Genomic DNA, 23,479 nt, shown 5'->3' with positions numbered 1-23,479 from the left:
GTACTTGTTAAATCTTCAATATTAATCTGAGAAATGTCTTCTTACTATCTTTCCAAGGTTTTCCATGAAGATGAAGATAGTGGTACTGAAGAATCCGATAAACTCAAACGTCTGTCAGGTGTGACATTTAATCACCTCAGGGAAATTAAGCTAGTTGCCTTTGCTGGAAGAACATCTTATCAAGATTTTGTTAGACAATTCCCCGGTGTTGGAGAGAATGTTAATTGATACACAAGATTAAAAATATTCGTTGAGGTATCAAATTGTTCGTGTGCATCACCTAAAGCAGAAGTTGTCTACGTGGATTGAATGAGATCAAGTTCTTTGGCTTGGAGTTAAAATCGTAAAGAGAGAAACAAACATCAATATAGCAGTATATGACTGCTGTGTTTTGCCTTGTCCCTAACGTCTTGTTCCAGAACATGAGCATTGCTAAATGGATGTTTTGATTAGTTTGTTTTGCAACAACATTGGCATTACATGTTTAAGGATTTTTTACATTTTCTGTATGATTGAGTTGTCGTATTTTTGTAACCCCTCCCACCTTTTGCTCTCGAATTCACAATCTTAGGGGTTGGAGGTTGGAGGATGTTTATCATCCGAGCAACCTCTCTTGTCAATGTGATTTGCACATAAATTGACACCGGTGGTATATTTAGCCCATTGTGTGTGACTTACACATAAATCCCTTAAGTTTCATCTATAACCAACCTCCTATATCTCCATACTGGGAGCATCCGTGTATTTCCTCTTCGTATTTTTGAATGAACTCAACCTCATTTTCTGCATTTTGTCCTCCATCGAGGCTTCAAATGGTAAATGTTGCTGTCGGTTAATTCTTTAATGTAATCCAAATTGCTACGTGATTTTTCCCATCTATCCTAGTGTTGGTGTAATAACTTTTTGCTTGTGGAAGGTGACAGATATCCTGCTATATACTTTTATATTTGGTAGTCCGAATTGCACGAATACACTTTAAAATAATTAAAAACACTTATGTGGCTAGAACTGAATTATGAGCCTGAATTGCCTAGGTTAAAAAAAGAAGAGCTAATTTTGAGGTTTTCGTTTACCCCAGCTAGAACTGAAGCATTTCACAGAACTCAGAAGTAGGGGCATAAGGTGTTTGACAAAAGTCCAAAGAGAAAAAAGGCAGATTCCATCATCAACAATCTTCTTCCTTGGTTAGCTTCAATTCTTTCTTCCGTTATTTTTTGGTTATTTCTCTGTGTTTTTATCATTTTCTTTCCCTTTTGGATGAACTTACAGTCTCTGAGACCAAGTGTATACATCTATATATCTTCTTCTGTTTCAAGATTCTGTCTTTAGTTGTTGGTTTCCTTTTTGGGTGTCTCTATGAGTTCATTAAATCAATAAAAGTTACATAAAAAAGTGTTCTTTGAAGGTTCAGATTCCAGCTGAGTCAATAAAATTAGGTATGATGGGAAATGTTCAGCTTTCATTGTGTTTTTCACTCAGGGTCCGTCTCTGGAATACTTTTGGTATTGATGGGGTTGCTTTAAGTATATGAAAATCTTGAAATCCATTGTGATAGATTGTTTTTACTGTGTTGTCTGACTTGATAGTTCTACTAACGTTGGCATATTGTTAGTAATGGTTGGTGGGGGTGGGGGGTAATCTTTCATATGACAGAGGATATGCTTGTTGGAATTGATGTTTAGGCAGTTCTTTGTTTTTGTTGTTGTTGTTGACAAGGGAAATTGCTGTTGTTATCCTTTGGATGTGCACAGGATAAACCCCACTCCTATGCGATAGCCTGCAAACCGCACAAGAGAGGTAAACCACATTAGGCAAGCAAAGGATTTCGAACTTGTGACCTCCATTATGGAAGTCCCAAGCCTAACCATCTGACCCAATCTTTCCTTCTTGTTTCTATTCACCTCTATACCCAAAAAGTATTTCAACTGACCCAAGTCTTTCGTATGAAACCTAGTATGCAGGAAAGATTTGAGGGAAGAGATCCCCGCATAATCACTTCCTGTGATGACAATGTCATCGACATACACAACCAGTAAGATAGTGCCAACTGCTGATTGTCGGTAAAAGACTGAGTGATCACATTTGCTCATCTTCATCCCAAACTCCAGGACTACCTCGCTGAACTTCCCAAACCAAGCTCGCGGACTCTGTTTCAAGCCATACAAAGACTTTTTCAAATAACACACTCTCCCATACTCCCCCTGAGCAACAAAACCAGGTGGTTGCTCCATATATACTTCCTCTTGAAGATCACCATGAAGGAATGCATTTTTGATATCCAACTGATGTAAAGGCCAATTCTCAGAAGCAGCTAGAGATATGAACAAGCGGACGGAAGTAAGTTTGGCAACTGGAGAGAAAGTGTCTGAATAATCCACCCCATAGGTCTGAGCATACCCTTTAGCCACAAGCCTGGCCTTAAGTCTTGCCACAGAACCATCTGGATTTACTTTAACTGTGAACACCCACTTACATCCCACTGGTTTCTTCCCACTAGGTAAATCCACCAAATCCCATGTGTGATTTTCCTCTAAGGCATGTATTTCCTCAAGCATCGCATCATACCATCCAGGATGAGTCAAAGCTTCCTTCATTGTTTTGGGTACAGAGATAGATTCTAAAGAAGCAACCAAGGACCTTGACGTAGAGGATAAGCGGTCATAAGAAACAAAATTAGCAATGGAATACGTCGATTGACAAGTCCTTTTACCTTTGCGAAGAGCAATAGGGAGATCAAGATCATCTGAAGGATCGGGTGAAGAAAGATTTGATAACAAAGGAGCTGGTGCAGAACATGTATCATCGATCTCTCGTCTTCTCGAATAAACTTGAACAATTGGTGGTCTTACCGGAGTAGAAGATGTGGGCCCAGTAGTCAAATTGTGTTCAATAGGGGAACTAAGAGAATGAAGGACATCATCTAATTGTTTTGTCACATCACGAGTAACTTGATAGACTAACCACTCATCTTCCTCCCCCTGAGTTGTCGAACTGGGAGGTGCATAGAAGAATGGTGTCGTCTCTGAAAATACCACATCATTTGACACCAAATATTTACCAAGCTCGGTAGAATAGCATCGATACCCCTTCTGAAGGCGAGAATAACCCAAGAAAACACACTTCAATGCTTTAGGGTCCAACTTGGTAACAGATGGCCGAACATCTCGAACATAACATGTGCTTCCAAACACCTTAGGCTCCACTGGAAATAGTGGCTTGTTTGGAAAAAGAACACTGTAAGGCACATTACCAACAAGAACAGTCGATGGCATGCGATTAATCAAGAAACAAGCTGTGGAGACTGCATCAGCCCAAATTGTTTAGGGACCTTCATTTGGAACAAAAGTGCTCGAGCTGTCTCAAGCAGATGCCTATTCTTTCTCTCGGCAACTCCATTTTGAGAGGGTGTATCAACACATGAAGTTTGATGGAGAATACCGTGTTGTCTCATGTAGGATTGGAACAATTCTGACATATATTCTTTAGCATTATCACTCCTCAGAATACGCAACAAAGTATTGAATTGAGTTTTGACCTCCGCACAAAAGGCACAAAAGTGAGTAAACACTTCAGAACGACTCTTCATAAAATAAATCCAAGTCATTCGAGAGAAATCATCCACAAATGTGACAAAATACTTATATCCAGTTTTAGAAACAACAGGACATGGTCCCCAAACATCAGAATGAACTAACTCAAACATCGACTCCACCCGCTTATTAACCCTTGGATTTGTTGAGCTACGATGGTGTTTGGCAAATAGACATGACTCACAATCCACTGAAGAAATATTCTGAAATTGAGGACAAAGTTTCTTCAACGTAGGCAAAGAAGGATGTCCCAATTTACAATGTGCCTCGAATGGAGACATGACACTAGAGAAGGCAGCAAATCGAGGCTCCCAATATTCATCAAGAATGTAGAGATTATCAGATACATGTCCTTTTCCAATAACTTTATTTGTCTTCAGATCACGAAACAAACAATGATCAGGAAAGAACGAGATATAACAGTTTAGGTCCCTAGTAAGCTTGCTAACAGACATCAAATTAAAGGCTAACTTTGGTAGACCTAATACAGATGACAAGGTAATAGAGGATGTTGGTTTTACAATCCCAGATCCTATAATCTTACAGAGCAAACCATCAGCAACCGTCACAGGAGAGAGTGCTCCATGTGATCGAAAGCTAGAGTATATATTAGGATTACCTGTCATGTGATCTGTGGCACCTGAATCGATCACCCATTTATTCGAAGAGGATATAAGACATGCTTTTCCTGACTCAACAAGGGTAGTAACCGGAACAGATTTCTTTTGTAAGTTTTGATATTGCGAGAATTTTGCAAACTCTTCTGCTGAAACCAAAATTCCTTTATCCGAAGATGTAGGAGTCACAATTTCAGTCATTTTCTCCAAATATTTTAGTAGCATATGAACTTATCAACAGCAAGTATAACTAGAAGCATGTACGTCAGTTTGTGACCCCACAAACACAGATGAACAGAGTCAAATGATTTTATCAACCAAGAAACCAATTGTCGACGCAGAATAAAGAAATTGACTACTTGACCAGTAGATTCAGCAAGCAGTGAACAATAAAATACCCAAATAAGTAGTTCAGAAAAAAGAAATCTTGAACCAGCAGTTTATCCACACAACACCAATTATCTGAACTGAAGTAGGAGCTAGCAGCCACGGAACCACAAATCACAGACCAGATTCAATGTCGCAGAACAGAAACAAACCTGGAAGTGAAGAACAGACTTTTTGAATCGTGTTTTAACACCAGAACATGCACCTTCACGTGCTGGTGTGTGATGAATAGGCGAACTGTATGAGCAGTGTGTGACTGCCACTGGCTTCACACCCAGATGATAGAGAAGACTGGTTTGGCCGGAAAATATACTCCACCTCCTTCTGTGGTGGCAGTACGCAGACTGACCACTCTAAATCAGTGGATTAGAAATCCAAACTCTTCCGTAACACAGCCAAAACGACACGAGCCAATAGGCTCTGATACCATGTAAATTAATGGAAAATCTCTTGTCTTATTGCAGTAGTTTAGCAGTGAATAAATACAATACATTAGGTGCTAACTAAGGAAAGAAATTAAGATTGATTCCTATGAATCTGCAGTGATTCCTATAAATCTGCTACCTAAATATAGCTATGTATATTACTAGATTTAAGTCTATATACATTCTATAACAGTGGGATTTGCCAATCTTTTCTTGGAAGTTCTGTATTAGCGGGCAGGTCATGTCAGTAGACTTGGAAGAATAGAACACAGACCTAAGGCAATAGAAGAAATGAAAAATTCGATAATATTCAATGAAAGTGGCACTCTAAAAATTGAAATAAGATTGTCTCTTCGGAACAATTTGAACATTCTTTATATAGGGTCCAAATCACTCTTTTGGTAATCAAATACAACAACAACACACCCTGTGTAATCCCACAAGTGGGGTCTGTGGAGGGGTAGTGTGTACGCAGACTTTACCCCTTAGCTTGGGAGGTGGAGAGGTTGTTTCCGATAAATCCTTGGCTCACGTCTTTTGGTAATCATATAGATTGATAAACATAAAAAAGTGATGCAGACAGGAACCTGAAACAAAAATGCATGTTTATTAATTTGAGACAGAGTGTGTGTCAATTGGTGATAGTTATTTTTATTTTTACCTCTTAAAATGACGAGCTTTTCACTTATTTATATCCTTATTTTTATTTTATTGAAATGGTAACTATTATTGATATAGTACAAAGATTGTACCTGAATCCTATAGAACAGCTGCCACACTAATAGGTGATTGATAGTCTTTATGCTTCCATCACATATAACATTTGTTGCAGAACCGTTTGCCTCTCCTTTTGCAAATTATCTTGTGAATAAGACATGCTCCTTTGGACACCAACCACATAAAACACACAACCTTGTAGAAGAATTGGAACTTACAAATAGTATCCATCTGAGAAGGACGGGCAGAACAGTTACGGACGCATAATGGCATTTGGCAACAATCAGGAGAAAAGGCAAATCACCTTTTTAGATATTCAATCATGAAGGATCTTAAGTCTTTTTAAGCTTAAAATGTGTTTCAGTATCATTATTTTTGTTTTAAATTGTTTCTTTCCTTTCCGGGTGAATTAAAGTCTATTAGGCAGTTTCTATCATCTATTTGTACCCATTTTTAGATGTTGGTTTCCTTGGTATGTGCTTAAGTTTAGTAATTGCGGTTGCTGTATTCTGCAGCTCTTAGTGATGTTGAATGACATGATTGTTCAGTTTCCACTGTGTTTATATTTGCCAGGCAAGTTAAAGGTTCTTCAAATTGTGGGAATTTCTTAGTTTGGTGATTGGAAATCTAGTAGTGTATTTGATGTCAAATCCAATTCACATCTTCTAAGCAGATTTTAAGAGCAAAAATTACCAAATACTGGACAATTTTTTCTCCTTATCGTGTAGCTATAGATGTCCACTGAGAATCTTATTAGCGGCAAACGACTATGTGATTCTCGTATGTGCTCTTTTGATTTTTCCCTTTCCAATAATGAATCTGTATAATCCCCTGGATTCATGAAGTATTTATGGAAGGTATTCTTGCTTTAAAGACTGCAATTCATTGATTTTAAGAGGAGTTGGATGATTATTGTCTGTGTGCTACGTGCAGATAATTTGGATATTACTTACCATTGTTCTTGTTTATTTTCTGCAGATTCCCATTGGCATTGTATGATGCCACCTGAGAGAAAAAAGAATGGTTGTCAAAGGTTACTTATTGATCGACTTAGCAACCTTCCAGAGAATGTTATCAATTCCATCCTGATGCGTTTGCCTTTGCAAGATGCTGTAATGACTAGCATCTTATCGAAGAAATGGAGGTATAAATTGTGCAGACTTCCACAGTTGACACTTGATGATGACCTTTGGGAGGAGACGCATGCCTTACTATCCCCTTCTATTAAGTTTACAAAAATTATTTACCAGATTTTGACCCTTCATTCATGACCACTTACTAAGTTTACCCTCTCCATTTCTGCACTGAGAAAGTATCTTAAGATTAACAGTTTGATATATTTCCTCTCGAGGAATGACATTCAGGATCTTGTTCTTAAATTTTCGTAGTGGAACCGATACAGATTGCCGCCTTCATTTTTCACATGTTCTCAGTTGGGGCATTTGACTCTCCAAAATTGTGTCCTGAACCTTTGTGATGTGACTATTTCTTCCAAATTACTAGAAAGTTTAATCTCTTATAGCCCCTTGCTAGAGAAGTTGCTGTTGAAAATCCCAGATACTTCAGACCACCTTCAAATTAACGCTCCTAATTTGATATCCTTCGACTTCACAGGCTGCATAAAATATATTTCTTTAAGGAGTGTTCCTCCTCTTTCTAAACTTTCTCTTCCGCGTCAAAAATCTATTGAGGAATCAGAAAAATGTGATTTTTACAAAAAAATTCAGTTACTTTTTGGTTATTTCTCTGTGTTTTTATCATTTTCTTTCCCTTTTGGATGAACCTACAGTCTCTGAAACTAAGTGTATATATCTATCTATCTTCTTCTGTTTCAAGATTCTGTTTTTAGTTGTTGGTTTCCTTTTTGGGTGTCTGTATGTGTTCATTACATCAATAAAAGTTACATAAAAAAGTGTTCTTTGAAGGTTCAGATTCCAGCTGAGTCAATAAAATTAGGTATGATGGGAAATGTTCAGCTTTCATTGTGTTTTTTACTCAGGGTCTGTCTCTGGAATACTTTTGGTATTGATGGGGTAGCTTTAAGTATGTGAAAAACTTGTAATCCATAGTGATAGATTGTTCTTACTGTGTTGTCTGACTTGATAGTTCTACTAATGTTGGGTTATTGTTAGTAATGGTTGGTGGGGGTGGTGGGTGGTGGGTGGGGGTAATCTTTCATATGACAGAGGATATGCTTGTTGGAATTGATGTTTAGGCAGTTCTTTATTTTTGTTGTTGTTGACAAGGGAAATTGCTGCTGTTATCCTTTGGATGTGCACAGGGTAAACCCCACTCCTATGCAATAGCCGGCAAACTGCACAAGAGAGGTAAACCACATTAGCCAAGCCATGCCCAACGAGTTCGACCCAAAAGAAAACCCCCTTGCTGTCGCAAGCAAAGGATTTCGAACTTGTGACCTCCATTATGGAAGTCCCAAGCCAAACCATCTGACCCAACCCGAAGGGTAGATGTTTAGGCACTTCTTTATTAGTGGGACTTGCCAGTCTTCTCTTGGAAGTTCTGTATTAGCGGGATATGCCAATCTTCTCTTGGAAGTTCTGTATTAGCGGGCAGGTCATGTCAGTAGACTTGGAAGAATAGAACACAGACCCAAGGCAATAGTACAAATGAAAATTTTGATAATATTCAATGGAAGTGGCACTCTAAGAATTGAAATAAGGTTGGCTGTTTGGAACAATTTAAGCATTCTTTATATAGGGTCCAAATCACTCTTTTGGTAATCAAATACAGCAGAAACACACCCTATGTAATCCCACAAGTGGGGTCTGTGGAGGGGTAGTGTGTACGCAGACTTTACCCCCTTAGTTTGGGAGGTGGAGAGGTTGTTTCCGATAAATCATCAGCTCACGTTTTTTGTTAATCATATAGATTGATAAACATAAAGAAGTGATGGCAGTCAGGAACCTGAAACAAAACTGCATGTGTATTAGGTGGTGATAGTTATTTTTATTTTTACCACTTAAAATAATGAGCTTTTCACTTATTTATATCCTTATTTTTTATTTTATTGAAATGGTAAGTATTATTGATATAGTACAAAGATTGTGCCTGAATCCTATAGAACAGCTGCCACACTAATATGTGCTCTCTTGATTTTTCCCTTTCCAATAACAGATCTGTATAATCCCCTGGATTCATGAAGTATTTATGGAAGGTATTCTTGCTTTAAAGACTACAATTCATTGATTTTACGAGTAGTTGGATGATTATTTTCTGTGTGCTACATGCAGATAATTTGGAGATTACTTACCTTTGTGGTCTTGTTTATTTTCTGCAGATTCCCATTGGCATTGTATGATGCCACCTGAGAGAAGAAAGAGTGGTCGTCAAAGGTTACCTATTGATCGACTTAGCAACCTTCCAAAGAATGTTATCAATTCCATCCTGATGCGTTTGCCTTTGGAAGATGCTGTAATGACAAACATATTATCGAAGAAATGGTGCAGACTTCCACAGTTGACACTTGATGATGACCTTTGGCAGGAGACACGTGCCTTACTATCTCCTTCAATTAAGTTTACAAAAATTATGTACCAGATTTTGACCCTTCATTCAGGACCACTTACTAAGTTTACCCTCTCCATTTCTGCACTGAGAAAGTATCTTAAGATTTACAGTTTGATATATTTCCTCTCTAGGAATGACATTCAGGGTCTTGTTCTTAAATTTTCGGAGTGGAACCGATACAGATTGCCGCCTTCATTTTTCACGTGTTCTCAGTTGAGGCATTTGACTCTCCAAAATTGTGTAATATGCCCTCCACCAGCCTTTAAAGGATTTGATATGTTAAATAGCCTGAACCTTTTTGATGTGACTATTTCTTCCAAATTACTAGAAAGTTTAATCTCTTATATCCCCTTGCTAGAGAAGTTGGTGTTGAAAATCAGATACTTCAGACCACCTTCAAATTAACGCTCCCAATTTGAGATCCTTCGACTTCACAGGCTGCATAAAATATATTTCTTTAAGGAGTGTTCCTCTTCTTTCTAAACTTTGTCTTCCGTGTCAAAAATCTATTGAGGAATCAGAAAAATGTGATTTTGACAAATTTTTTCAGTTACTTTCTGCTCTTGAGCATCTCTACTTGGCAAATGGAAGTGACCAGGTAAATATTGCTTCACACCTTCACTGTAATGCGTTTCCATAAGAAGTACCATCTTTTGGAATTTGAGTCATCCTGATTTTTCACTTTCTTTGTAGTTCTTGGTTACAGGTGCAGCTGAAGTCCCAAGAAGACTTTCCTCTCCTCTTAACTATCTTAAACGTTTTAACATAACTCTGTGTGGATTAGCTGATTTTTCCATTGCTCTTTGCTTGATACGAAGCTCTCCATTCATACAAGATATTGAAATGGAGGTTAGTAGTGATGCTTATATTTTCTTTTATCTTCTGTATGTGTTATTCACATGTAGTGATGACTTCATTAATTTCACACTCATTAGATCTTCAATCTTCTCTATCTTTCTTAGGTATATTGCTTGAGGCCTCTAATGAAGTTGATGAAGTTCTCGCAAGTTTCTCAGATGTGACATTGAATCACCTTAGGACAGTTCAGCTTAAAGGAGTAGAAGGCCTAAAGCTCGAATTGCAGCTTATCAAGCTTCTATTGACCAAATCTCCGATGCTGGTGTGAATGCTAATTGATCCATCGAGTGGTGATAACTATGATGCAAGAAGAGACAAGATACTAGCAGCAACAACAATTCAGCGGGCATCAAGTAAAGCTAATGTGGTTGTATCTGATGAGTATGAATATTATCGAGACACGACTCCTTAGTATCTGCTTGTTTTTTGCCTGATCGATAGAGAGAGTTGAAATTCGGCTTTCTTGTTTGTAATCATTACAGTGCTAAGGGTTTACATTTCATTCCTTTTCTTGAATGATCCATGAAATGAAACCTGGATATGAACCTACACTATGGTTGTTTATTTTCAAAGAACTATGATTTCTTGTGGCTTCTGTTTGGTAATTACCATAATCATTGTTATGTTTCTTTTCTCAATCATAGAGATGTCTGAATGACTAAAAAGTTCAACAGTGTCCTTTTATAAGGCCGCTCGTTATATTTTGTATCCCACAAAGGTAGGGGTTAGGTTTGTATACATATTATCCTCTCCGAACCTTGAGAGTACATGTATGTTGTTGTTTCATATACATTTGTATATAGTTGCTTGAGTTACAAGTGAAAGAATAAATCTAGTGGGGAAAAAAGAAGTAAAAGTGAAATGATTAGAGAACTTTTGAGGTTTGTTGAGGTGAGGTGAGGTGACGTGATTAGGTGATGCAACTTCAACTCACTAAGAACATGATCCTTGATAGGAGGGTGCAAAGATCGAGGATTATGGTAGAAGGTTAGATAGTAATAGGGTGTCTCATATTCCATTCACCAGGTTCAATATTATGGTTTTCTTTCCCTTATTTTTAGATTTATATTTTTGCATATTGTTTCACTTTGATAGCTAATTATTTGGTAGTTGTTTTTGTTTGTTGCTATGGTCTCTTTTTTCACTATTTGTTTAGTCAAAGATTTTTCAAAAATAGTCTCTCTCTTTTCAAAGGTAGAGGTAATGTCAAAGATAGGAAGTGAAGGGCAGTGAGGGAGTAGTTTAGAGAGTAGATGTCTAACATTTTTATAATTTTAAATTCAAAATTCAAATTCAAAAAGGGCCTAAAATGCCCTTAAACTATGAGATTCGGTACAATATAACCCTCCATCCACCTAATGAGTGTGATCCGTTAGACATAACGGTATTATTGAGCTGAAAGGTGGATGTCGGGGGTATTTTAGGGCCAATAGAAGGATGGAGGATAATTTTGTACCAATTCAAATACTTGAGGGGAATTTTAGGGAAATATATAAGCATTGAAAACTATAAACTAACTAAAAATATATTAACAAAGTAAATTATAAATAATATATATATATATATATATATATATATATATATTATGTCGGTTTGGTTTGAATTCGGTTTGACTTTTTTTTTTTTAATATCAAACCTAACCAAGAGTGGTCGGTTTTTTTTTTCAACCGCCAAACCAACCAAATCAAACCAAAAAGTAGTTTTTTTTTCGGTTTGATTTGGTTCGTCGGTTCGGTTTGACTTGTACACCCCTATGCGTAAGAATACTAACTTTGCTATCTGAAATATGTGAATGGTGGAAACTTGTAATTTAAAAGAACTATGTTTTTTAATGATGAAAACTCGTAATTTTAAATGGTTAAGATCGTAACAATGATATTATAAAATACATCTTCCATTTGTTCTTTAATAAAAAAATTCATATCTTATCTTTTGTTATAAGTTCACTAGTTTTCCAATCATATAAAAAGAAATTGAAAGAAAAATTACCGATTACGTGTCTTTCAGTGGGGCGCGGGTACTATATATACCCCTCCGTTTCAAATGCCAACACACCAAAATAATCACAAAAAAAAAAAAGGCGAGAATATTCAACAAGAAGTTTACCCAATCTTTTCAAAAAAAGAAGTGAAAGAATCAGCAGCAATGAAGATCTACAATAACAATTTTGTAATGGTATGATTTTTTATTAACTTTGTTGTTTTATGAGTTATTAAAAGTGAGTCTTTAATTTGTAAATGTATAAATGATGAATAAAAAGTGAGTCTTTAATTTGAATATGAATGATTGATGAATAAAAAGTGAGTTTTTAATATGAAAAATGAATGAAAGATCAATAACAACAGAGTCTTTAATATGAAAAATGAATGAATGATCGATAAAAATTGAGTCTTGAAACTGAATCTTTCTTTTTGTAAATCTGTATATTTATACATTAGGTTAGTATATAAACTTGTCGTTTTGATTTCTTGGTTCCCCTAATTTTATTTTCTTGGATACCCTTTCCATAAAGAAAGATGACATATGCAACAAGTACGATTTTTTATTAACTTTGTTGTTTTATGAGTTATAAAAAGTGAGTCTTTAATTTGTAAATGTATGAATGATGAATAAAAAATGAGACTTTAATTTGAATATGAATGATTGATGAATAAAAAGTGAGTCTTTAATCATATTTATATTATAAGTGGGAAGCCCCTTAGCTTAAAGTTGAATTATCAATTTGCCTTCACTTGAACATTATTTGAATATATATAACATTATATGAACAAAAAAAGCATAATATTTTAATTATCTGAAAAATAAATTCACATTTCAATTACAATAATTAGGATAATTGAAAAGACAACAGTCTGAAACTTACATTTAAATCACCATGAATAGGGTAAGCGAAAAGCCAATTGAAAGTAATAAATCTTTTTGAAGTAATAGTATTGTTAAACGTCCAAGTGAATAATGACTTTATTCAGATTCTTTCGGTAAATAAAGAAACTATGTTTCATCTTTAAGTAAATCATTTCATCTTCATAGGAATTTCAAAAGGCATGGAAGATAGGAACACCATTTTAGTCAAGAAACTGAAGACTCTAAGACAATCATGAAGAACATATGAAGTGTGGTGCCTGCAACAATTCCTCGACAGCGACAACGTGAGGAATTGATTTTGTGTTCCTAGAAATCTCATAGTCCTCCTGCATCCCCTGCCCTTCAATTTTCTTTTGTTTGTGTTCGATTATTTTGAAATCAATAGTTGAATTTTATGTAGTAATTCGTTAAATATCACCAGGTAAGTTGTGTCTCTTAATGACATGAAAACGACAAAAGATTATAAATGTGGTTGATCTATAATAGGTTGATCCTGATATTTCTTTATATGTTTAAAATGTCATTAATTTGTTTGTAGTATAAAACTAAATTTTCTTTACCAGAGGTTTTGGGATTTTACTTGGTATCTGCAAGAGAGCAAAACAAGACATTGAAGATTAATTTGTTCTTTTTTGAAACTTTTAACACTATTTCTTTGTTGTTTTCTTCTAACACTCCCCCCCCACCCCCTTTTTTTTTAATTGTAGAATATGCCTCTTTATAGATTAATTTGTGTTGCAATTTGAAGTGTTCTTGGAATTCAAGGTATATAGATTGATCCGAGGATTTTTATAACGCAGTTTCAGTCAGGATATTCACTGGTATTTTTTTCCCTTTCTCTATTTTATTAATCTTTATTTGTTTCCTTTTTCCCTTTTTTTCTTTATTTTTCCTTAGCTTGTTTTTCATTTTTGAAAAGGCTAAATTTCAACAATAAATATGATGAAAGTATATAATTTACAGGTAACAGTAAAATAGATTTTACCTTTGAGAATAACACATGGTATTTTTCGTAGCTATAATTTTTTTTATGCAACATATTTGTTCTCATATTTTCACATATAGGCTTTTAGATTGTATAACTCATCATTTCTCTTATAAGAGTCTTTCCTTCTCCTATTTAATTTTTGGGGGATTCTTTATTTTCCAGTTAATTATTGAAGATGAAGATTTTAGTTAGAGAACATATTTTAATCTTCCTATGTCTTTAGATATTTTATTCCAAATCTTTATCATTTTCTCTTTAGTTTGGATTTGTAATTTTTTTCCTTCAAATTATACATGACTCATCACAAACATGTTTATAATGTTATTATTAGATCGTCTTTTTTTCTTATTTTGTTAATTTATTTTCTGTTTATTAAAAATAAAATTTGAAAACTAAAAGATATTTTTACTATTCGAATAGAGTGTTGATTTTTTCATGACTACTGAAACATCATATCATCAAAAGCTAACACAAATAGTGCTATATTTTTATAAATACAATAAAATATACTCATATGTAGACCCGTGGACTTATTCACAAGTAATTGTATTCTCAAGGCAATCTTATCGTATTGTTGTTAAACTTCGATGTTAAGGTGCTTTATAGAAAAATAAGTCATTTGTTTGGTACATATTTTAGGATCTTTTTGTTGTAGTATGCAGAATATGTAATTGAGATTTATATTTCTGATAAATTTGTCTCGTGCCTTTGTTATTTCATTAAAAGCATTATATACATTTATTATTATTAATTTTCAATCAGAAATTCATCGACATAGTTATACCCTTAGAGACTATATTCTCTTAATTAGTTTCACATATTTCTTGTTTGATAGCAAATGCACCATTCTATTTTATGATTTTTTTTAACGAATAAAAAATAAATAGTAAAATCAATATTGTTAATTTCAACATTTTCTGTCTTATAACTCACTTTTAAATAAATAAAAAAATTTATAATAATAGTAAGGGACAAACGTGCAGCGCACGTTATCAGAAACTAGTATGAAAAATGAATGAAAGGTCAATAAAAACAGTCATTAAATATGAAAAATGAATGAATGATCGATAAAAATTGAGTCTTGAAACTGAATCTTTCTTTTTGTAAATCTGTATATTTATACATTAGGTTAGTATAAACTGTCATTTTGATTCTTGGTTCCCTAATTTTGTTTTCTTGAATGATTTTAGATCATTGGTGATACCCTTTCCACAAAGAAAGAAGACATATGCAACAAGTTTGATGATATTGTATTGGTTTTTTTCAACACTTATGGAGAAGTGCTAATTGAATTCAATCATGAGGAGGAAAATGCAACAAACGCATGCAAGGACAAGTTCATTGTAATAAAGGATAGACTTTTCTATGTTAGAAAGGTAAGTTCTTGCTTTAAATTTTTTATATGAATGATAATGGCCATTTTAATGCATTATATATATATATATATATATATATACTAGTATTGGTTACGTGTGTTGCACGTATATTTCTATTAGTTGGTGTCAAAATCTTATATACAATTTTAATTGATATGTTAGATGATAAAAATAGATATTAAAGTATATCGAAAAATACAAATTTCTAAGCATAAATATTAATCTTATATTTTAATCTCGTTACACTTACATTCAAAATGGATTTAATATTTATGAAGTTAAAATATAAATTAAGGTAGTTTTGACACTATTTATAAAATAGTTACTTTATATTAAACATGCATACATGTTTCTCTATGATGTAAAAGAATACAATATTTCTTTAAAATGTTTTTTTTATAGAACATTCCACACAATTTTTATATTCGATTTGAGATATATTTGTCTACCTATAATAATTTACACGTTTTTCTACCTAAAAAAGATAATGCAAAAGAAAAAAAAACTCCTAATTGTGTTTAAATGCAAACCAATTGAATTAGTATTATATGTGGTATTGAGTGGAATTTACTTCAATATTTATGGTGTGGGCATTTTATCAAGTCATTAAGGCAGTATATATTTATAAAAATGGTGAAAAAAATGTACAAGTATGATATTATGATTGATTATAATGTAACTTTTCATTTAAGGTCTTTCCACTTGTCACGCTCCGAGCCTACACCCTGGGCGGGACCAGCACTCGGGCCCAAGCGAACCCTTGGCCTGACTTTCTTAACTCAGCGGAAACCTAACTCAACAGAATAACTTAATATAATGAAAGGTCATAAAGCAACCCAACTGATAAAAACTGGCCAAAAGGCAACTCGAGTCTCAAAATAGAATATTTATACATATACCTAGATGAGAGACTCAATACTAACTAACTGACTGACTGTCTGTCTATGAAGCCTCTATAACACTGAGATGGATGTTGGGACAGACCCCGCGACATCCTAATAAAACAAACTAAGAGAACAAAATAACCGAGTCCTCCGGAATGCAAAGAGGCTCACCACTGACTCTGGAGTGCTCAGCTGGATCAACGGCATGCTGGATGCTGATCCTGGGTACCTGCGTCTGCATCATCATAAGATGCAGGCCAACTGGCATCAATACATTGAATGTACGAGTATGCGAGTTGGAAAGCTAAACCACAACTTAAGCTTGAAAGGAGTACAACGGAACACTTACCTTGGCTTTGTTCGACTCATGAATAACTGAACTCAATATATAAAGCAATAAGACACATGCAATATATAAAGCTTGTAAAACAGTGTAAACAACTTAGTTCGTTAAGGATAAAGCAATAACAAACTCAATTTTACTTATATAAAAGTAATATAACTTTAGTGGGAGATTCTTTAACCGACAACCACCACTATGAGCCCTAGTGATGATATAACGTTTTACCTCACGTTGCCCAAGGACCATCCTATAACTTGCCATGATATAGGACCTTACTTTAACTTAGTGGATCCACTAGCTTAACTTACGTGATCATCTAAAAAGAATGACCCGTTAGATCCCATGTTGGCTACATAGTTCTTATGGAGAGTTGAGTTAATATGAACTCGCGTCCCCAATTCGGTGCTCAATACTACTCCCAAAAATACTTTGGCTCATAAGTGTTTTAAACACATCTTTCTTTAGTTTGAGATAATTGCTCAAAACTTAGCCCAAAGGCTCTCTTGGAAAACATAGTTCCTTTCTTACTCAAATGTAAAAACATTTATAAACTTTTTGGGGAATACTTAGTTCCCTAATAATTTTTGAGAGAATGAACTCAACTTTATACTATTTACTTAACTTGAAACTCTATACTCTTTACTTAACTTGAAACTCTAGCCTTAAAACGAAGTTAAAACGTTCAATAAAGACTCTTGAACAACTTTAAAGACTTGCTTTGACTTACTTCTTAACTTCTAAGCTTGACTCTAACTTCACTTGACTTTGATCCAAACTTTCCTCGAATTGGATTATGAATTCAAGGGTAATGATCTCATGTTTATGGATGGGTTCTTAATGTTTAGGTGTACCTTAGAGTGTTGGAAACAACTATAAAACATAGGTACATTACCAAGGAACATGCATGAAAAGTGGGAATGGGAAGGATTGGCGTCCTTGGCGCTCTAAGAGGCGTGGGGCGCCAGCCTTTAGACTTCAGAGGGGCCTGCTGGGCGCTCTGCTAGGCGCGCCGCCCTAAGGGTGGAAGTTCAGAATCCCTTTTGGGGCGCGCTGGCTAGCGCGACGCCCCAACCTCTTTCCCCGAAAATCCGACTTTTCTCCTTAGTTTTTCCAACTCTAAACCTTCTTAACTTCAAAGGTTCCAGCCCCAAACACTTAGAATCATCAAATCCCTTAATATACAATAGATTCAACTTGGAATTACAACCGGAAACATGTACCAAGACAACAAGGAACTTCAACAACACAACCAACAACTTCAACAACCACAACCAATCTTTTCTCGAAATTAAAACGAGTTTGGCGTGTGGGTGAATGAACCAATCCAACACTATGATCTCACATACCTTAATAGGGATCACCCCCGACGAAAACCACGACGATCTTTGACGAATCCTTGCTTGTTCTTCTCTTTCTCCTCTTCTTCTCATCTTCACTCACAAACCCTTACTCTCACTTTTTAAAAGGAAAAACTGATTTAAAATCAGCTTGGACCCTTAATATAACCAAAAGAAATGGTTAGGGAAAAGACCAAAATACCCTTACAAATTCGGGTGAACTTTCCTATGCCAACAGCCCAACTTCCAAAGGCCATAACTCACTCATACGAACTCGGAATCAAGCAAACTCAGCAGCGTTGGAAAGACCATTCCACGAGCTTTGCAAAAATAACTGGAAATACACCTAAATCATCCTGAGCTAGGAGTTATGACTGTTCAAAGTTGACCAAAAACTCACTTTTTCCAATACTTGACCAAATTTCCAGATTTTGAATTCTTTCCAAAAATGACTATTTCCATTTTCCAGCTTCTTCATAGTTATTTCAAATTACACGATGTTACACCACTTGTCATATGATACATGTTTTCTTATTTAATGATTAGTTAAATGATTTATAATATTATGATTTAGTGTAGCATTTTAAAGCTTCCTACTTTGGGCACGTGCGTTGCACATGTACTCCATAACGATGAATATGAATTATTAAAAATCACATAATTTCTTTTAAAATTGTGTTTGAGTTGCATAAAAAAAAGTAAAATGATAAATGTTTATAGTGTATAGTCAACTCATAAGAAGAAACTCTTTTGTATTTAGTCATCCCCTTATTATAATTTCGATATATAAATTTTATATTTGTTTTAAAAGACAAAATAAAGTAGCAAAAACAAACATAGAGGCACACTACCTTATGATTAACTTCCTTAAAATATCTCTCTTGTCTTATAGAATAGAGTAAAAATATTACTTATTTAAAATTCTAGAAATCCTAATTGACTCTTGTTCTTCTACATTCTCTTTCTAATAAATAACTTACAATTAAAAAAATAATATTATAAAATTAATTAGATGTTTAATTTAGTCTATGGGTAAAATGGTAATCCAACTTTTCATCTTTCAAGCTTCCCACTTTTAGTAAGACTAAACGTGCTTTGCACATGAGTCCTCTGAAAGGTATGAATTACTGTCAAAATTACATTTTAATCAGTATCGCAAGCTATTCAAAAAAATAATATATAATTTATAATAGATGAACAATCAATGTATTCAAATAACGTCTTTATTGTATGTCAAATGATTAGACATTTGATGAACCTGCAAAATTTAGTTTGGTAACTAAAATAATGAGCTACATTTTTAAGTTATTAGGTCCAAACATATGATATATTAGTATGTGCAAAAATGAATAACAAAAATGTTTAATGTTTCTCATTTAAATGGGGAAAAGGCATAAGTACCCCCCCCCCAACCTATGCCTGAAATCCCTGAGACACACCTAACCTTTACTAAGGTCCTATTACCCCCCCGAACTTATTTTATATATAATTTTTTACCCCTTTTCAGCCTACGTGGCACTATCTTGTGGGCCCAACGCATGTTGACTTTTTTCTCAAGGATAGTGCCACATAGGCCAAAAAGGGGTAGAAAATTAATAAAAAATAAGTTCTGGGGGTAATAGGACCTTAGTAAAGGTTAGGTGTGTCTCAGGGATTTTGGGTATAGGCTGGGGGGGTACTTATGCCTTTTCCCCATTTAAATGCACAATTAGAAAATTTCTACATATACCTTAAATTGATATCTATACTTCAAGTCCAACACCCATACAATTCTAAATGCTTCATGGAAGAAAAATTCTATAATGGAGAAAGAAAGCATTAACGAAAAGTTGAGGATATTGCAAAGAAAGTCCTCATGCTCTCAAAAGAAAACTTTGTTATTGTTAGAGACAACATATCAACATAAAATTGTTCACTGTTTAATACTACACATATATTAAATTTACTCTCTTTTTTTCCACTGCTATTTTTTCTTCTTGATTACCAATTTTCAACATTTTTTGGTTATCCTCACTTGCAACTTCTAACTCTCTTATCTTCTCATGTTGAATTGTGTAATTTCCATAATTCGATTTCCTATTGTGAGCTTTCATTTTTGTAAGTTGGTTCTTAAATAACATTAAGAAATGACCCTTTGAATTCAACTTTTAATTCTAAAATTGATTTCTACATTAAAGTGATGAATGACTTTCCATATCATAACTTTTCAGATTCTTCCATTATGAGATTTATGATTACGATTAAAAGCAATATGAATGTACTCATTTATCAAGAAAATGATAATTTAATTATTGAAGGGCTTAAGAACTTCAAATTCTACCATTATGTAATTAAAATATTTATATTTGATCAAATTTTAATTTAGTAGAAGGGCAAAATGGTAATTCAACTTTTCACTTTGGAGCTTCCTACTTATAATAATACTAGTTTTTGGAAACGTGTGTTGCACGTTTGTCCCTTGTAATTACTACAAGGTGTCTATATACTTAAAAATTTAAATTTCAGAATAGAAAATATACTTGTATTGCATGCTAGTTATTCATAAAATTAAGTAATCAAAAGAGAAGGAGTGTAACACCAAATTAAAGCTTAACATCAAATGGACAATCTGACAATCATATCAAATAGTTTTAAGAAATTGTAAATTTCACATGAGTTATTAGTTGCGAAGATCTCACATAATGTTTGAAGAGAATATATAAAAATTTATCAATATTCATTACATTATTATAGCATTACAATAAATTATACAACTTCAGATGTACATTATGTTCATCCCACAAATATTCGAAAATAAAATGAAATAGAGTAGACTAAAAACAATAAAATAGCTAATGAATTCTAAAATTTTTAAATTATAACAAAAATTAAAGAGAGAAATAGTTCCAATTTAAAAGAATAGAAGAACTTCCTCAATAACTAACAAAAGCATAAATAGATCTAATTCTTTTTTATTGCATATGTGATGAGCAATTACATCCATCAACAATCACCCATCAACAATTATACATTAGAATAACAAAGTGTATGCATTAACAAAAAGTGGTTGTGATGAGCAATGTAATTACATCCACCAATAATCATTCATCAACAATTATACATCGGAATAACTAAGTGTATGCATTAATATAAAATGATTTTGAAAACAATTTTTTGGCATGTATAATTACAAGTTTGGAATTATAAAAGTCATTTAAAAATTGATGATATACATAACATCTATGAGAATTAGATTGGTTAAAGTTGGGAAATGTAAAGTTTCTGAATAAAATCTAAATATGTATGTCATATTAAGATGTATGGTAATTCAAAGGACGTTTTTGTTCTTTAATGTTAATGGATATTTCAGTTTTTAAAGGATATAATTTACTGTCTTTTGTTGTTACGAAACACTTCATCTACCGAACTCCATTTTAGAATAAAAATAAATTAAATATTCCGTGAATACTTCATCTACCGAACTCCATTTTAGAATAAAAACAAATTAAATATTCCGTGAATTAATTCTACCTAGAAATATAATGGATTAATACCATAAAAGTATTATTTAATATTTTATTAATTAGTCTTTTTAATAATATTTAAATTTAGTGAAGGGGTAAAATCATAATCCAACTTTGAAGTTAAGATCTTCCCACTTATAATAATAATAATAGTAATAATAATAATAATAATAATAATAATAATAATAATAATAATAATAATAATAATAATAATAATAATAATAATAATAAAAGATATTTCAGAGGTATCTACTTAATGGGCTTTATTTCCCAGGTGAGTCTTATAAAACTCGAAAATATTATGAAACGCTGCTGATAAGCACAGGTGTTGAATTCCAACATTTCTCAGGATACAATACAAGCGAGAATGTTTATAACTTCTCCAAAATGATTATAAAACAAATCATTCATATTGAAGATTGGGGTATCTCCTCAATGACAGAAAGACAATTTAGTCTTAACAAAGTGATGGTAAACTTTACATATTGGGATTATATTCAGGCCTTCAATAAAGTCCTTTATTATAATAACGAAAGGCATAAGATACTGTTTGACCCCACTAAGGGACCCCACTATTACTATTCCTAGATGCCTTGTATAATCTATAAATAAGGGCTTTTGTTTTGTAAAAGAGGCAGGTTGAGAAACCCCCTCTTGCTCTCTCTCTCTTGTAAAAAATTCTCGAGTCTTGTAAGTTTGCCGGACTTTGGCCGGAAGTTTGAATAAAGGTTGCTGTTCACAAAAGGTACTGTCCCTTGTCTTTTATTTTCTTTAATTTTTATTCTCCGATCTAAAGCCGTGACTATGTCCGGCTAAAGAAATTTATCTATGTCGGAAAACGGTAGAAAAAAGAGAAATAATATTCCTCTTAGAAAACTCGGATATACAGAGACGAGAAGAAACCTGGAAGATATTTCAGAGGTAATACATACAACCAAGATCTCTGATGAAAGGCGGTAGTCCGCGCGTTCATCTTTGATCTAGCTTGTTTGTCATCCGAACAAGTTCGAATCGAAATATATACAGATTTTTATATAAGTTAATAACTGTATGGAAGGATCAATCCTTTTACCCAAGCAAGGGGACTGTCGAGATTCAAAGACGTATTGTTAGTAAAGCCCATGTGTCTAGAAATTCTAACCGGGTATGGAACGCCCTTTTCATTCTTCTTTTATCGGGCTAAGACCACGGCTAGCTAGACGAAGTCACTAAGACAAAGCCACTAACGTGTTGTATTGAATCTGACTGTACCACCATCTCGGAACCAAGCCAAAAACTTATATACAAATTTATTCATATTTTGATAAAGTCTAGATCTTTCATGGTTTATAAATCTGAAGTTAGTTTTCCGACATAGATAAATTTCTTTAGCCGGACATAGTCACGGCTTTAGATCGGAGAATAAAAATTAAAGAAAATAAAAGACAAAGGACAGTACCTTTTGTGAACAGCAACCTTTATTCAAACTTCCGGCCAAAGTCCGGCAAACTTACAAGACTCGAGAATTTTTTACAAGAGAGAGAGAGCAAGAGGGGGTTTCTCCACCTGCCTCTTTTACAAAACAAAAAGCTCTTATTTATAGATTATACAAGGCATCTAGGAATAGTAATAGTGGGTCCCTTAGTGGGGTCTAAAACAGTACATAACAGTATATCTACTGTTGATAGTGCCTCTTACAGTTGGTGATGCTTATCTGCTTTCACTTTTGCCAAAAAATCTTCGGCTTTCTTCAGTGTATCTTCTGACCTTTCTTCTTCGAATGGTTGTGCATCGGGCATATCTTCACTTGTTTCACTCCGCATGGACGAATCTGATTTTGCGTAGTGACTTATCTTCAATAGAAGATTTTTCTTAACTTCTTCTAAGTATTTGTTAATCATTTCATCTTTCTCTTCTTCATCCTGGTTAGAGATTCTTCTAGCCATGTGCATTACCGAGGTTGAAGCTTCAGTCATAATTCCTTTATTAGGAATCAGTTTATAATCTTGAATAGTTTTGGTCATCAAATCTAATAACTCTTGTCCATATATGAACTTTGTTTGAGGGTCCTTTTTCATCAGT

The 23,479-nt window shown here is 34.0% G+C and overlaps 2 pseudogenes; both read left to right on the top strand.

Annotated features, from left to right (window-relative positions):
- The first annotated feature begins 1,118 nt into the window (after nt 1-1,118).
- LOC125817845 (F-box/FBD/LRR-repeat protein At1g13570-like) lies at nt 1,119-7,517 on the top strand (annotated as a pseudogene).
- A 1,442-nt stretch (nt 7,518-8,959) lies between these two features.
- Nucleotides 8,960-10,626, top strand: LOC125817936 (F-box/FBD/LRR-repeat protein At1g13570-like; annotated as a pseudogene).
- Nucleotides 10,627-23,479: the final 12,853 nt, after the last annotated feature.

The sequence above is a fragment of the Solanum verrucosum genome, unplaced genomic scaffold (genome assembly GCF_900185275.1).
Source record: "Solanum verrucosum unplaced genomic scaffold, falcon-dt-bn FXZP01000254.1, whole genome shotgun sequence".
Classification (NCBI taxonomy): Eukaryota; Viridiplantae; Streptophyta; class Magnoliopsida; order Solanales; family Solanaceae; genus Solanum; species Solanum verrucosum.
Note: the sequence above shows the minus strand (reverse complement) of the source record. Positions and strands in the feature narration are given on the sequence as shown.